Consider the following 15,627-nt stretch of genomic DNA (forward strand, 5'->3'; position numbering starts at 1 on the left):
ATTATAAGTAATCTGTTGGTACTAATACTTTTTACTAATTGTATTAAGTATTATAAGTAGTCTAGTTGGTATACTCAATACCATTTTATTAGGCATTATATTATAAATATTATATTATATTTTATAAATATTACAAATATAATATAAATATTATAACACCTAACACAATGTAAATTCCTCATAAATAGTTGTTTAGGGAATTGTTTAGGGGAATAATGTACTGTATAGGGGATTGTGTGTATTGTTTAGGGAATAATTGACAAGAAAAATGTCTATACATGGTTCGAATTAGGAGGTTGCATGCTTCCAGGAATTTGTTCATTTCGTCTAAGTTTTCTAGTTTGTGAGCATAGTAGTCTCCGACAATCTTTTCCGTATCTGTGGTATCATTTGTAAAGTCTACTTGTTTATTTCTGATTGTGCTTATTTCCATCTTCTCTCTTCTTTTCTTGGTTACTGTAGCTACTGGTCTATCAATGTTGTTTATCTTATCACACAATCAACTTCATTTTGTTAATCCTATATATAGATATACACATATATGTATGTCTCAATTTCATTTAGTTCTGCCCCAGTCTTTGCTATTTATTTTCTTCTGATGGCATTGGGTTTAGTTTTCTCTTGTTTTTCTCATTCTTTGAGGTACAACACTAGGTTATTATTTTGTGATCTTTCTGTTTTTTTGGTTTAGACATTTAACACTATAAGCTCCTTTCCTAGCACTACTTTTGCTGTATCCCAGAGGTGTTGGTTTTGGTATGTTGTGTCTCCATTTTCATTTGTCTCAAAAACTTTACATTTTCATCTTAATTGATTCCATCTTTGAACCAAAGAACATTCAGCAGCAGATTGCTTAATTTTTGTGTATTTGTATAGAGAGTTCCTCTCGAAATTCATTTCTAGTTTTATTCCACGGTGGTCCAACAAGATGTTTGATGTGACTTCGACTTTAAAAAATTTATTCAGATGTGATTTGTGGCCTAATATATTGTCTATATTGGAGAATATTCAAAGCACTGAGGAGAAGAGGGTGTATTCTGCAGCTGTTGGATAGAATGTTATATAAGCATCTGTTAGGTCCATTTGATCTAAAGTCCAATTTAAGTACAGGGTTCTTTTGTGGATTTTCTGTCTTGCTGATCTGTCTAATGTTGCCAGGGGGTGTTGAAGTCCCCTATAATTATTGTATGACTGTCCATATCTTTTCTTATGTAGAATAGAATTTGTCTTATGAATCTGGGTGCTCTGATGGTAGGTGCATGTATATTTAGAATTGATATTTTCTTGTTGAAGTAATCCCTTTATCATTATACAGTGACCTTCTTTGTCTTTTTTGCTATTATTGATTCAAAATCTGTTTTATCTGCTATAAGAACAGCTACTCCTGCTCACTTTTGATTTCCATTTGTGTGGAACATTTTTTTCAACCCTTTTACCTTCAGCCAAAAAGTGCCTTTGCCGGCCGGGCGCGGTGGCTCAAGCCTGTATCCCAGCAACTTTTGGAGGCGAGACGAAGGCCAAAGGGATCACGAGTCAGGAGACTAGACGCATCCTGGCTAACACGGTGAAACCCCGTCTCACTAAAAAATACAAAAACTAGCCGGCGAGGTGGCGGGCGCCTGTAGTCCCAGCTACTCGGAAGGCGAGGCAAAGGAGAAAATGGCGTGAACTCGGGAAGCGGAGCTTGCAGTTGAGCTGGAGAATCCGCCCACTGCAACTCAAACAGCCTGGGGCGCAGAGCGAAATTCCATCTCAAAAAAAAAAAAAAAAAAGCGCCTTTGCCAATTAGGTGGGTTTCTTACAAGCAGCTTGTAATTAGATCATGTTTTTTCAATCCATTTAGCCAATCTATATATTTTAAGAAGAACATTTGATCCACTTACGTTTAAGGTTAATGTTGATATTTAAGATTTTGCTCCTGTCATAATGTTAACTGGTATCCAGTTGCTTTGCATTCCCATTTGTGTAATTGTTTTATAAGACCTGTAAGTCTTATAGTTTCATGTACTTTTATGACAGCAAATATCAACCTTTATTTCCATGCTCCCTTGAGCATTTATGGAAGGGCTGGTTTTGTTGTGACAAATTCCCTTAGCATTTCCTTATCTGGGAAATACTTTATTTTTCATTTATGAAGCTTATTCTAGCAGGTTACAAAATTCATGACTGACAGTATTTTTCTGAGAGCAGAATCTCATCTCTTCTTGTTTGTAAATTTTGGCTGAGAAGTCCACTGTTTATATGATGGAATTTTCTTTGTGAGTGATTAGATGTTTTCTCATGCTGATTTTAGGATTTTCCCCTCACATTGACTTTAGATGGTCTGATGATTATATGTCCTGGTTAAGCTCTTACAATGTGTCTTCATAGAGTTCTCTGAGCCTCTTGTATCTGGATGTATAAAACTACAGCAAGACTAGGGACATTTTCCTCAATTATTGTCTCAAATAGGTTTAAATAACTTTTTGCTTTTTCTTTTCTCTCAGGAATTTCTATGACTTGTAGTTCAGACTTTTTATACACTAGAAGGATTAGCTCATTTAAATTTTTTTTTCTTTATTGTTGTCCGACTGGATTAATTTGAAAGACCTATCTTCAACCTCTGAGATTCTTCTGCTTGGACTATTCAATTTATCAGCCTTCGACTGTATTTTATAATTCCTTCAGTGAGCTTTTGATTTCCATAAGTTCTGTTTTTTTTGGTTGTTGTTGTTTTAAAACTATCTATCTCTTTGGTAAATTTTAATTTATATCCTAAATTGATTTTTTTTTTTATTCTTTGTGTAGGCTTTCAGCTGTCTCTTGGATCTCATTGAGTTTCTTTAAAATCAGCATTATGAATTCTTTATCTGGCATTCAAAGATTTCATTTTGATTAGAATTCATTGCTTGAGAGTTAGTGTGATCCTTTGAGGGTGTCACATCACTCTTTTTTTCATATTCTCAGAATTGTATTTTTATTCTCATTTGGATAAACTATCTTTTCTTCTTATTTTGAATTTATTTTTGTTTGAATAGGTTTTCTTTTCCCGTCAGGATGTGACTACAGTGTATGTGACGTAGGGTCATTTGGCTTTGGTTCTGCGTACTTTCAGTGGCAAAGACTCTATGCATTTCTCGGTTATAGATAGCCTTAGTGTGGTAGCTTTCACAAATGTTGGTTATAGTAGCATATACTTTTGGTGTGTGAGCAGGCTTATGGCCTCCTATAGGGCTGGAATGGTGGAAGTCTCAGGAAACATATATCATTCCCAAGTGCTATGCACTGTGTTCTCAGATTTTGTATTGGATTGTGCAGTTCAGCCTCCAGGCTAGTAGACAGTACTTGCAGATAAGAGCCAATTGCAGCAGTAATAGTCAGGTTTATACTTGGCCTTGGTTTACTGAGAGAAGCTCTCGTTGGCTCAGGCAATGGGCTAGTCTGTGGAATGTACAGTGGCCTGAGCTCCCTGTTCAGCCTGAGAAAGGGGGATAAAGCTGGGTAGAGATAGACTAGGAAAGTTCACCCTAGGATTCCCCAGCAGTAAGCACAAGCACCAGACTTGGGTGAAACGCCCTGAAGTCTCCATAGGAGTGGCAAGTAGGCTACCCCAGCTCCACAGTCTTCACAGGCAGGAATGCAATATTAGCTTATAGAATAATAGCTCAAAGTCTGATCTGCAAGTAGATTACAGTAAAAATCAAACTCATTTTTTACCTTCACCTTAGTTGTTTTAGGGTAAACCAAAAGGTGTGATTATCTTCTGGAAATTCTATGAGATTAGAAAAATTGAAATAAATAATAGTGTTAATATGTAATAATAGTGTTAATATGTAATATCCATGGAGACTTAAAATCTGAATTTTAAGCCCCAGATTTGAAAATAAAAATGACAAATTTTAAACAAATATGATATCACTTTCTATTTTTAAGATTTCCAGTTAGTAATTTAATGGATTATAGCTCACCTTTGTGATACTCAACACACAGCAATGAGCAGCATTAGAATGGAGGCAACTCCAAGGGTATGAAGGATGTTCCTGGTGTGAGGTAAGTTTTCGTAGATAATAGTAATAGTTAGATCTAATAATAATCACTATTTCAATCATAAAAACAGTGTTACAAATGGAAGACCATTGTGAATTTTTAATCTCTTTAGATGCAAGTCTATATTTCCTTTAACTGTATAAGAGTTGAAATCTAGGAGTTTCAAATGCCTCTTCTGAACATATACAAGCTTTGATGAGTATCTGTTAAAATCTACACTTCTGAGTACAGTAATAGTTCTTAAATGCACGAGTGTTTCTTTTGGTAGAAAAAAATATTTGGATCAGTTGGTAATTTGAGAACTTACAATTTTCTACACTTGAAAAATTTAATAATTTCCAAGTTTACTTCTAATTACCATGACTTAAATAACTGGCACTTTGCATGAAATTATTCAAGGCCTTATTGCCTCTCCTTAGGGTCAGTGATGATGATAAGAGCTCCTTATTGATGCAGGGTCCTGAGAGACAGCACCCGGATGGGCTTCCTATTCTCAGCTGGGACAGGTGGGTAAACCTTTGGAGGGTCAAATTCCCGGTCGTGGTTATTAGCGAAGAGCATCTGGAGCCAGGAGGGCCAGTCGTCTCGCCGCCGCAGCAGCGCGTAGGTGCCCTTGTGCCCGCACATCATGTCGCAATTCCAGGGGTCTTCCTTAATGGCCCCCTGGGCAGCCCCAGGCCCCACCAAGAGGTCCACACACTCCACGCAAAAGCACCTGCAGCAGTTGCTATTTCCACACATGAGCAACTCGCGGCCCCCGCAGCAGATGGTGCAGAAGGACTGGTAGCAGTCGTCGTACCGGTATGCACACTCCAGAAAGCAGTTCTCGCAGTTTTGGTACACTCCTCCAATGAAGAGGCGGTGTTCCAGGGTGACGTTGAGGCTCCCACAGGAGATGCAAATGTCCTCCATGTTCCGGCACTTCTGCTGCACCTCATACACCAGCCACTCTCTTGTGCGCTCATCAATAATCTCCTTGACTTTGAACTTTTCCGTCGTGCTCTTCCGGGGCTTTTTGGCTGGTGGAGGTGGTGCATAGGCGGCTGCCTCAGATTCCACCCACATGTCCGTGTACACTTCTTTGTAGGGATTCTTCTCCTCTTCTGGTGGCTCCAGGCCCTCGGGGCCAGAGGGCTAGAAGTCTCCCAGGGCACATTCAATCATCTGCTTGTTCTGCACCTCCACAGCCTTGGCAGTGTCACTCTCGTCGCTGTCGTGGCAAACTGGGAAGAGTTTCCCCGCACGGCTGCTGGCCACCTGCAGGACCTCGTAGATGGCTTTGCGGTACATGGGTTCCTTGTTTCACGTGGCCTGATGGAAAGCACTGCAAAGCGAGCTCAGCAGCATCAGCTTCTCACCACACACCACTGAGAATTTGCCGTCTCCGAACCACATGACCCAGCGGGTGCCTTCAGCTGCTCGGCTCCGGCCCGTCATCCACCAAGACACAATGCGGCCTGGCCACCAGGAGAAGCCCCGCAGTTTCCCCTGCACCAGCTCCCCAATGCCAAAGCCCTGGCCGTCCTCGTACTCCGGCTCATGATCGCCTGCTTTGGTGGCGTTCTTGTCCCCAGCATTGACGCCCAAGGGCTCAGGTGTGGTAGCCGCAGTGGGGGATGCGGGGTGAGTGTGCTGCTGCACAGCAGGAGGGCTGGCCTCCTCCACCTTCTGAGACTCCCCAGGCCCCTGATTTTCTTCCACAGCATTCATTCCTGCAGTGACCTTGGCTTTCTTCTCAGCCCATGAGGCCAGGTGCAGCCCTTCTGCAATCGCACTCAGGTGTCAAGATCTGTATTATTTTATAGGCTACATTTAAATGTTCAATTTATTTGGACTTCATTTTTTTCTATGGTGTGAAATAGATACAATTTCATCTACTTTGAATAAGTCTTTTCTGTTAGCAATATTTATTGAATAAGGCATCATCTTTGTCTGAACTGAACTAACTTGTCTGATATATATTAACTTTATATATACTGAAGGATATATGCATTCTGTTACATATATTGGAGAAAGTTAATTTACATATTAAACATATATATGCTAGAAAAAAATAAATTAGAACATATAATTATGTTCATAGATAAATAATAATTCAAATATGAAAATAAACATTTTCTTGAATGAAAGGACTAAAATGTATTGCTCCTAGATCACCTCCAAAAAATTTCTATAGGTTTTAACCCCAGTAAGACGGAAATGAAGACAAGCTGATAAATTTGAAGTCAACAAGCACAGGTTTTCAAATAATTATATAATTGTTGAATCATATAAAAGATATTTGTGAAAAAATAATCGATTTAGAATTATTGATTTCATATAAATAACATCAAAGCAGAAAGAAAGAGGGGAAATATATGGATACAAAAGAATGTAACTTTTATTAAGTTCCTTGTCTCCTTCAGTGGGCAGATATATTGAGAAAAACCAAGGCACAATTTAGATACATGACATATCTATTTGTTTAAAATATTGTGTATTTGTATGTAATAAATAATAGGTGGATTATTCACTAAATCGTGTTTAAATGACAAGCTTTATGTCTTGAAATATATATTATAGTAATAGCTCAAAACCTCCAAAGGTCATTTTCAAGTGGATTAAAGATTTACAAGTGTAAATGAATTTTTTTAAAAAAATTAGGTTAAAATATAAAAAAAAAGTTAGTGATAATTTGTTTTGGGAGATTTGTGTAGACATGAAAGTCAGCAATATAGTTACATATCAATTAAAGTAGACCTATAAAATAAGACACAAGAAAAAATAATCGTTTACAGAATGAAACTAAGAATAATGTATGTTCCAGAAAAAATAATGAAAGTCCACAAAAATCTACAAATCAGTCAGAGAGAGAGAGAAAGAATTCTATAAGAAACATTAGCAAAGGCTTTGATCAGGCAATTCACACACAAAAATGTAATGACTAATTACAATAGAAAAGGATTTTCCACATTATTAATTTAATAGTAAAATAAGATAATAAAGTAATATCCCTAACATAATATTTTATATATTAAAATTTGGAGATCCAGTTGCTATAAGGATGTTTGGAAATGAATATTAGCAGACACTGCAAAAATAGTGTCTTTTAACATAATTATACACAATAAATAAACCATAAAGAAAAATGAATAGAGGCCAGTATAACAGTATCTACAGAATTAAAAATCATATAATTTTAACTCAGAAATTTGCTTTCAGAAATTTATCTCAGTTAAACATGTGTATATGTACATGAAAAAGTGCTTGTAATTGATGTATAAGTAAATGTGAAAGCCACCCGTGCACCCATAAATCAGGAAATTCTAAATACACTGCTAATCTAATATTGTAGACTGTTCTGTCAGAATTTTATAATATACTGCCATTGATCTGGTGTGGTGGTTGTGAGAGGGTATGAAAGTAAGTTAAAAGAGTATGGCCCCGTCTCAATAAAGGAATTACCATATTCAGTAAACCATGCTATATATTTCAAAAGATATACAATCGATAGAAGGACATGAACATCTGGAAGAACCCCCAACTAACAGCAGTTCCAACTAGAGCAAGCATGGGTGAAAGATTATGTACACTGCATCTAAAGCCTTCTAGGTTTCTTTTTAAGTGTCATTAATTGATGTGTTATGTGACTAAAATATAATGGTTTTTTATATATCAAATGAATAATGGATATTTTAACAATAACTAGAATAGAAAATATTTACTAAGAAATTTCTTTTTGTCAGACTCTTTTGTGCATAATTTAGAAGATTTGCCTTATTTCAAAACGATCACATCAGATAGTTAATATGATTGTCCTTATTGTACAGGTAAAGAAACAATGGCAGGGTGAAGCTAAGTACATTGCCCAAGGCTGAATTACTGATAAGTGACAAAACCTGAATTCCAAATAATGCACCCTGTCCCCAGAATTCTGCTTTTAACCTGCAGGGTATTCTATATGACACATTACAATAATATTGTGATGTGGATACCCATCTTTCATCTTAACAAATTAAGAAACATTATAAGCAACAAATTATAGAGGAATGATGATTAGTTGACCATGGAGTGAGAGTAATCTTACAGGTGTGTTTCCCTGACTGAGCTGATGAATATCATGACCGACTTCACTTGCAGATTGTATATAACATAAAATTATTTGATTAAAATTGAGCAAACATTTTCATACATTATGAACTTCCAGTTTATAAAAGTAAACAATTTTATTTCTACTCTTCATGAAACTTGCTTTATAATAGACCTTCCATGTGCCTATACCCTGCAATCAATATTTAATAGTTTTAGATAACCATCTGTTATGGTTCTAACATATGGGTTCTAAACACCAAACACCTTTCTATAACTGAAAGTTATAAAACAATAGTTTTAACAATCAATATTTAATAGTTTTAGATAACCATCTGTTATGGTTGAATGGTGTCCCCCAAAAGGATATGTTGAAATCCTAACCCCCAGGGCTCAGAATGTGATATTGTTTGGGAAAAGGGTCATAGCAGATATAATTGGCTAAGTTGAGTGATACTACAGTGTGATGGATCCTTAATCCATGGGAAATTTGAACACACACACACACACACACACACACACAGGAGAGCAGTATGTGAAGACACATACACACAGGAGAAAGCCATGTGAAGACAGAATCAAATTTTGAAGTTATATTGCCCCAAACCAAGGAATGCCTCAAACTATCAGAACCTGAAAGATCCAAGAAAATATCCTCCCCCAGAGGCTACAGAAGGAATAAGGTCTAGCCAACACCTTGATTTTGGACTTGTGGCTCCAGAACTCTGAGTGAATATATTTTTGTTTATTTTAGCCACCCAGTCTGTGGTATTTTGTTATGAAAGTCCTAGGAAACTAATTCAACATCAAAATAATTCATCACTGAACTAATCTGTAGAATAATCATTTTTAAAAATTAAGCTTCTAGAATAATTTTGGAAAATGACACTTCTTGACTGAATCAACAGATTATAATTTGTTAAGGGAATTTTCTTAGTATGATGAAATCAACATAAACATCACAACTCTTAGCTCTTCACTGCAGATTAACCATATCAGACAGTTTATAGTCTGAAGTACAAACGACTTGCAAGTAAGTTAATGAAGACTTTTTACTAAGTGATAAAAGATGATATGCAGTGTATTTCTTCCCATCAGGAAGAGGAATAGCTGTCCATAAACTAGCTGTCTATTTCCTTAGGGGATCAAGACAGATTTCTGGCATTCCTGTGAACCTGGAAGGACACCAGCAATTGGCATGGGACAGCAGAAAATGGGTGACCTATCGTCTCCTCTTCACAGTGCTAGGACTCATTGAGTTAGAGATTCTGTGTAATGAAAGAACATGAAGCAATTTGGTGTGTATTTGGGCAACTACATTGCTGATATTTATGATAAAAAATATTATTTGACAAATTAATGTGATTAGAAGTATCAGAGATGTCAGCATCTTCTCCCTTGCAAATATATAGCAGAGACATCAAGTATAGTATCTTGAGGGTTTTCCTAAGGGCAGTAACCAAATGAAATATTTTAAATTTCCTAAATAGAGGTCATTCCCAAGCCTAAACCACAGTATTTCAAACATAGATCTCAAATTAGTAGCTTTGGCATTTTCAATCCACAGGATCTCTTAGATAATGCACTGCTCTAAATACTGCTTTGTAACAGCTGGGCAATATATTTAACTAGATGGCCAATAATTTAATCTATGGTACATGCTATATACCAAAGTTGTATATTCTTACCTTATTGTCTACAGGGAAATATTTTCAACTTGCAATACATTAACTTAGATATACAAAATGACATTCTAATCTTGTTTACAAAAGATTTTTAAAACGCTCTAAGCATGCACCAAAATATTATCTAAAGTATAACCTTTTGTAAAAGGAACTGTCAAAACAGTTTGGCTAAACTTAACTGAAAATTACTATCTCACCTTGCATTTCTATGAAAAGACTTTTAATAGGCTCATGATCAGAGAGATTTATAATAGGTAGAAAAATACTATCTGATCAAAGATTTAACTTAGTACAATTATGTGAAGGATAAAGTGCACACTGTAATTTTAGATCATGATGATCTGAGGATAACGCCAGGGCAATGAAAATTTTTAATGGATGATCACTACAAAATTATTTCATAACTTTCAGTTATAGAAAGGTGTTTGGTGTTTAGAACCCTGGTTAGGTAACCTGAGACTTTAATTTGTTTAAAGGAAAATGGCTGGTAATATGTAATATTATGATAATATGTAAGGACTAGAAAGAAAGTCTTCAGACTTTTAAGTGATTATGCTTAATTCCATGGAAAATAATCTCATTTTGTTTAAATAAATATTACATAAAAATCATCAAGCCTTATGTTAATAACTTATTGATATAGAGAAATACTGCTAAATTTTGAAAAGAGGATTAATAAAATTGAGACCTAGAAAGCCAAACTATTATTTTATGTCTGTTGACAAATATGTGTGTGTGTGTGTGTGTGTGTGTGTATGAGAGACAAAGAAAGAGAGAGACATTTTTATGTTGCCTGCTCATTTCTACTACTTAACTAAAAAATAACATGGAATTATTATTTTCTCTAAAAGTAATCATCCTAGTTGATGTTTAGATGGATAATGCAATGTAAGGAGGCAAAACTAGACAGTGGGGTACCAGCTGGGAGCCTGCTGTAGTTGTATATAGACCAAGGATGGTGGCTTGGACCAGGATACTGGCAGAGATGTGTATGAAACATACATGTGACGAAGAGTCAAAAGAGCCTGATGATAAATGAGAGAGACAGAAGAGCCAAGAATGACCTCTAGATTTCTGGCAGATGCAACTAAATTGATGGTGATATTATCCACTAAAATGAAAAGCACCGAAAACTTGAATCACCGACTATTGTGTGTAAAGTTCTTGACCATCACTTATAATAAGGAAAATGCAGATTAACAGGAATATAAGTTATGGCATCACTCTCAACATTCTACAACCATTTGTTGATGGTGGTGAGAAAAAGGGGACGCTAATATACAGCCAGTGAAAATATTAACTGATAAAACCTCCTCAAGGAACAATTAGAAAACATTTCGTGAAATTAAAGATGTAAATACGCTATGACTTAGCAATTTAGTATTGTGTCCTGAAGAAACGCTCCCATGTTGGCACAAGGAAACGTATCCAGGCATCTGCTCCGTACCATTGTTTGTTGTAGCAAAGTAGGGGACCTGCTTATTTCCTTCTCAGCAAGAATTACACAAGTAACTATGATTGTCTCAAACAATGGAATATTCCATAGCAGCAGAAAGAAAGAAATTGGGCCTCCATGTGGTAACCTGGATAAATAACTAAAATGTAATATAAAGTTCAGAGGTTGCAGAAGGATATGTACATTACCATACAGCTTATATAAGCTCTAAAAGCATAAAACAATACTATATATTGTTAATAGTAATGCAAGTTACAAAATGGTACTTGAGAATGATTAGCACCAGCATTATGGTAATGATTATCCCTAGGGAAGAAAGTAAGGGGTGGGGAAGCTTACATATACAATACAAAAAAATCTGAGAATTCAAAATAACAGTTTTGGGTAGGTAAAATTATTAGTGAATTTTATTACCATCATTATATACTTCTGTACTGTTGGCACTTTAATAATTTTAATAAATAATAAAATATTCACTAAAAATTATTTCAACAATTGTTATGCTGAGAATTACCACCATCTTACTCCACCCATATCCTTCAATATGGTGTTTTGCAAAATAAAGCACACACACTATTTCAAGAAATATGCATACCGTTGCCATCCTAGACATGTATGCAATGTCATGATACTTGCATTTGCCACTAAGTGTCCAGTAGCTACATACTGATGAGAAGGTATTGTTGTCATGGTCTCACATGTTTCTGTCACCTCTACCAACTCTGCAGCAACTGCAGTGAAGATCAGTTATCTCAGCATTAGTCAAATCCAATTAGTCAGTTTCAAGTCCTCAATCTATCATTACATTTGAGGTTAGAATATCAGACAAAAAGTTGTGAAGTGCCCAAAATCACAATAAAAAGCAAAGTTGTCTAGTGCTTTTAGAAAACCGTGGCCAGAGATAAGACAAACTTGATTACTCAGCTTGGCTGTGCCCCTCATCCCCTGTGAGATTTTGTTTCTCAATTAAAAGTCATTTAACCTTGGCAAGGTTAATTGCAATTTCCTCATTGTAGGTACTGACTGCATCTCTGCACTGTCTACATGTTTTACATACTTGTCTCATTTAATTCCTAAACAACTACGAGAGGAAACATTATTGTCATTGTCTGATAAACAGAGAAACATACATTTACCAACCTAATGTCCCCAAGTTGGTAAGTGTTCCAGAGACAACATCTCAGCCACATTTGGGACCATCTGCCTCCCACTCTTACGATCAAGACACAGCATTTGGTCTGTTGAATGCAAAGCATATGTAAGATTTACGCAAAGAAAGTCAAAGAAATGTTCAAAAATGAGAACTTTAAAGCATACTACAATTATTATCAATATTAGCATACTGTTAAATCAAACATAATCTTCTGAGAGCCAAATCTCAAATAAAGCAGTGAATAGTTAGACAGGTGTTTGCACTCACCTTATGTAGAGATTTAAAATAAAAACAATGTCATGTCATGATTATTTAGTATCATCCTGTTTCTCTTGCTCAATTCCTCAACATATCCTCCCTTTTCAGTCCTTTTCCCACACCTGCCATGCCAAAAATGTTTCTTTGGAGGAGTAGCTAGTGCAGATTACACTTAGGTAAGAAAAGGCTTTATTAACTATAAATCGTTTTGCCCTATAGTAAACCTGGAATCATAAAACTTGCTCTGGGTCACACTCACAAATAAAACAATGGATATGTGTGCACGAGTACTAAGGTGTGAGTATTGGGGTTAGATCAAGGATACGTAATATGTAACTGTGCTGAATAGCGGACTCTAGGGGAAAACCCAAATGACTAAGCCTGTTATATTTTTTCATGATTGAATGCTCTCTTAAGGTTATCTTTGTAGAGGTACTAGGCCCTTAACATTTGCAAAATTATATACCTTTCAAAAATCACCAAGCTCATTCCATATCTGTATTTTGAGAACCTTTTGCCTTGGGTTTTACCTCCAAAATCTTTTACGTTTTGAACATGATATAAATATAAATCTCTGTGGTGAGGATCTTCATTATTTATGTTTCTGATGATTTCTAAGCAAAATAACTTCACTCTAGGGTAGGCATGGTGATAAATTTTATTATCCCAGAGAATATTGATAATTTAAGTTCTGTGCTCTCTGAAGTTGCTTATTGATTCTGCTTAACCCTCAGGATCCAACTTAAAATGAAATCTTCTTTGCTTGTAATAGAGATATGGAAAATGTTTTAAGAGTGGAGAAATCATGATAATATATACATAAATATTATTTCATTTTCTATTCGTCATTGCTTCTTAATTCCTTGTTTAGTCTTTCTTTTGTGGTTGTCAGAAGTAGAGCCCCAGGTACTATTTTAAGGAAAAACTGGAATTAACCTAGGGTACCAATCCTGTCCCTGAGTTTCAACTTTGATTTCTCTGGACCTCAGTCATTCTCGAGACATTGGAAGGTCTAAGAAAAGTTAGGAAGTTTGGAGAGCTTTCAGGACTAAAGTTATTTCTAGGTGAGAACGAGGTTCCTTGTTGTCTCGTCTTTATACTGAAATTGATTCTTTGAATTTAGAATCACTTTTTTCCCTCAAGTACCTTTACTTATGTTTATTTTAAAAAGACTACTTTGAGCACTTTATATATGAAAACAGATTTGAGTATCCCATTACTGAGGTAGGCACTACTCTATTCCCATTCTAAAGATTGAAAATCTGAGAAGCAGAGAGCTGGGGTATCTATCACACATCATATCGCTTGTTAGAAGAAAGTCCAGGCAGTCTGCCTCAAGGACTTATGCCCAGAACTACTCATGCTTACACACAGGGGGGATTTTCTTTGTGTTTTTGGTGCACCTCATTGTCTACTGTATTGCAATGATCTAAAATAAAACTAAAGTGCCCTCTAGTTTTGAGAATGTTTTCATTTGACGGGATTTTGTCTCATTTATGAAAGGGATTCCATCTCTTTCTACTAAGAACATGGTCGTCTGCATCCTCATCTTTCTGGATTAGACCACTGCCAGCCTTGCCTGCCTTCCTCTCGTCTTTCATTGTGATCAGAGCAGAGGAAATAATGATGCCTGTTCCTCTACGATGTGTTCAGAATTAATCACTTAGTATATTCCTGCTGCCTAACATTAGTTGTATTCATTTTCTTTTTCTGCTACTCAAGTCTCTCTTCATCTATCATTGCTCACTCTTGTTTAAAGGCAATTTTAAATAGCAATGCCTGGTTCTTTCTTGCTTTGGAAAAAATGATTGATTTTTCCTGACAAGAGCCTGGAGCACTTCCAGCCTCACCGTTTACTGCTATTCTTCTTGACAATCTTGGTGAAGACAATCAACTGTATAAAGAAGACTTTTCTTTGAGATCCCTTCACCTCCACCCAAACCCCACCTCCACGCGGAACGTGCTGCTGTCAGCATGTTCTTCTTTTTCCTCCTTGTCTCCTCTTACTTTCCTGTTGTCTGACCCTGCCAGACCCACTCTCTTCTTAGCACGATCTCAAATTAAGCCAAGAAACCGACCTTGTGAGTGTGTAAACAGGCGTAAGAAATTCACCCTTTCCAAATTAAATAGAACCTGCCTTCTGACTTTCTCTTTCCTCACAATGCCGTTGTAAATGTCCAAAGTTAAAGTAACCTGGCCCACTCTAATTAGAGTCCAAAGGGACAGTATTCTGGACCCATTGTTCCTTTTGCTTGATGTGTGTTTACCTGTTAATTCATGAAAAGTATGCTTTTAAAATCTCACTCATCTATCCTGTTTCCAGATTTTACTATGTCTCCCCTGCACTGCCATAACATGTTTTCTAACTGGCTTGTTTAAAAGCCTTATATCTCTATCTACACTGTCAGTTATTTAATATTTTTTAAAATATTTTTATACCAACTCTGTGCACATAGGCAAACAAAGTTCTTGTTAAATAAAGTTTAATAATACATTATCCTTCCTCTTTAGAAAGCTTGGTAGCTGAGAGAGACAGAGAGAGAGAGAGAGAGAGAGAGAGAGAGAGAGATGAGTGTGTGTGTGTGTGTGTGTGTCTGTGTGTACTTGTACTCAGGCTTCACACAGCAGGTGTGGGAATCTATGTTCAATGGAACATGTACTTAATTATTATATGCCCTTACTAAAAACATTAGTAAGTCTTTGTTTTCCATTGAATTAAGTGAATACCATGTATTCTGACCTTAGAGCCTCCAATCTTACAAATCTCCTAAATACACCAAACCTCATGACATACAGCATTCAAACTAGACTCTTTTTTTTTTGGAATGGCTCTCAGCTTTCCCCCTCTCCTTACACGTGCTGAACACTCTTCCTCTCCTCCCTGCCACAACTGACTTCTTTGTTAATTCTTGGGCTGCCTCTTTTACATCCTTCAAACACCATCTCCTTACAAGAAGGGCTGTCTTCCATCATGCCACCCT

General features: G+C 36.3%; 1 pseudogene; it reads right to left on the minus strand.

Annotated features, from left to right (window-relative positions):
• Window positions 1–4,470: 4,470 nt before the first annotated feature.
• Window positions 4,471–5,760, minus strand: LOC108539673 (DNA (cytosine-5)-methyltransferase 3A pseudogene; annotated as a pseudogene).
• Between the last annotated feature and the right edge of the window lie 9,867 nt (window positions 5,761–15,627).

This window comes from Rhinopithecus bieti, unplaced genomic scaffold (assembly GCF_001698545.2).
Source record: "Rhinopithecus bieti isolate Rb0 unplaced genomic scaffold, ASM169854v2 scaffold_17184, whole genome shotgun sequence".
Taxonomy (NCBI): Eukaryota; Metazoa; Chordata; class Mammalia; order Primates; family Cercopithecidae; genus Rhinopithecus; species Rhinopithecus bieti.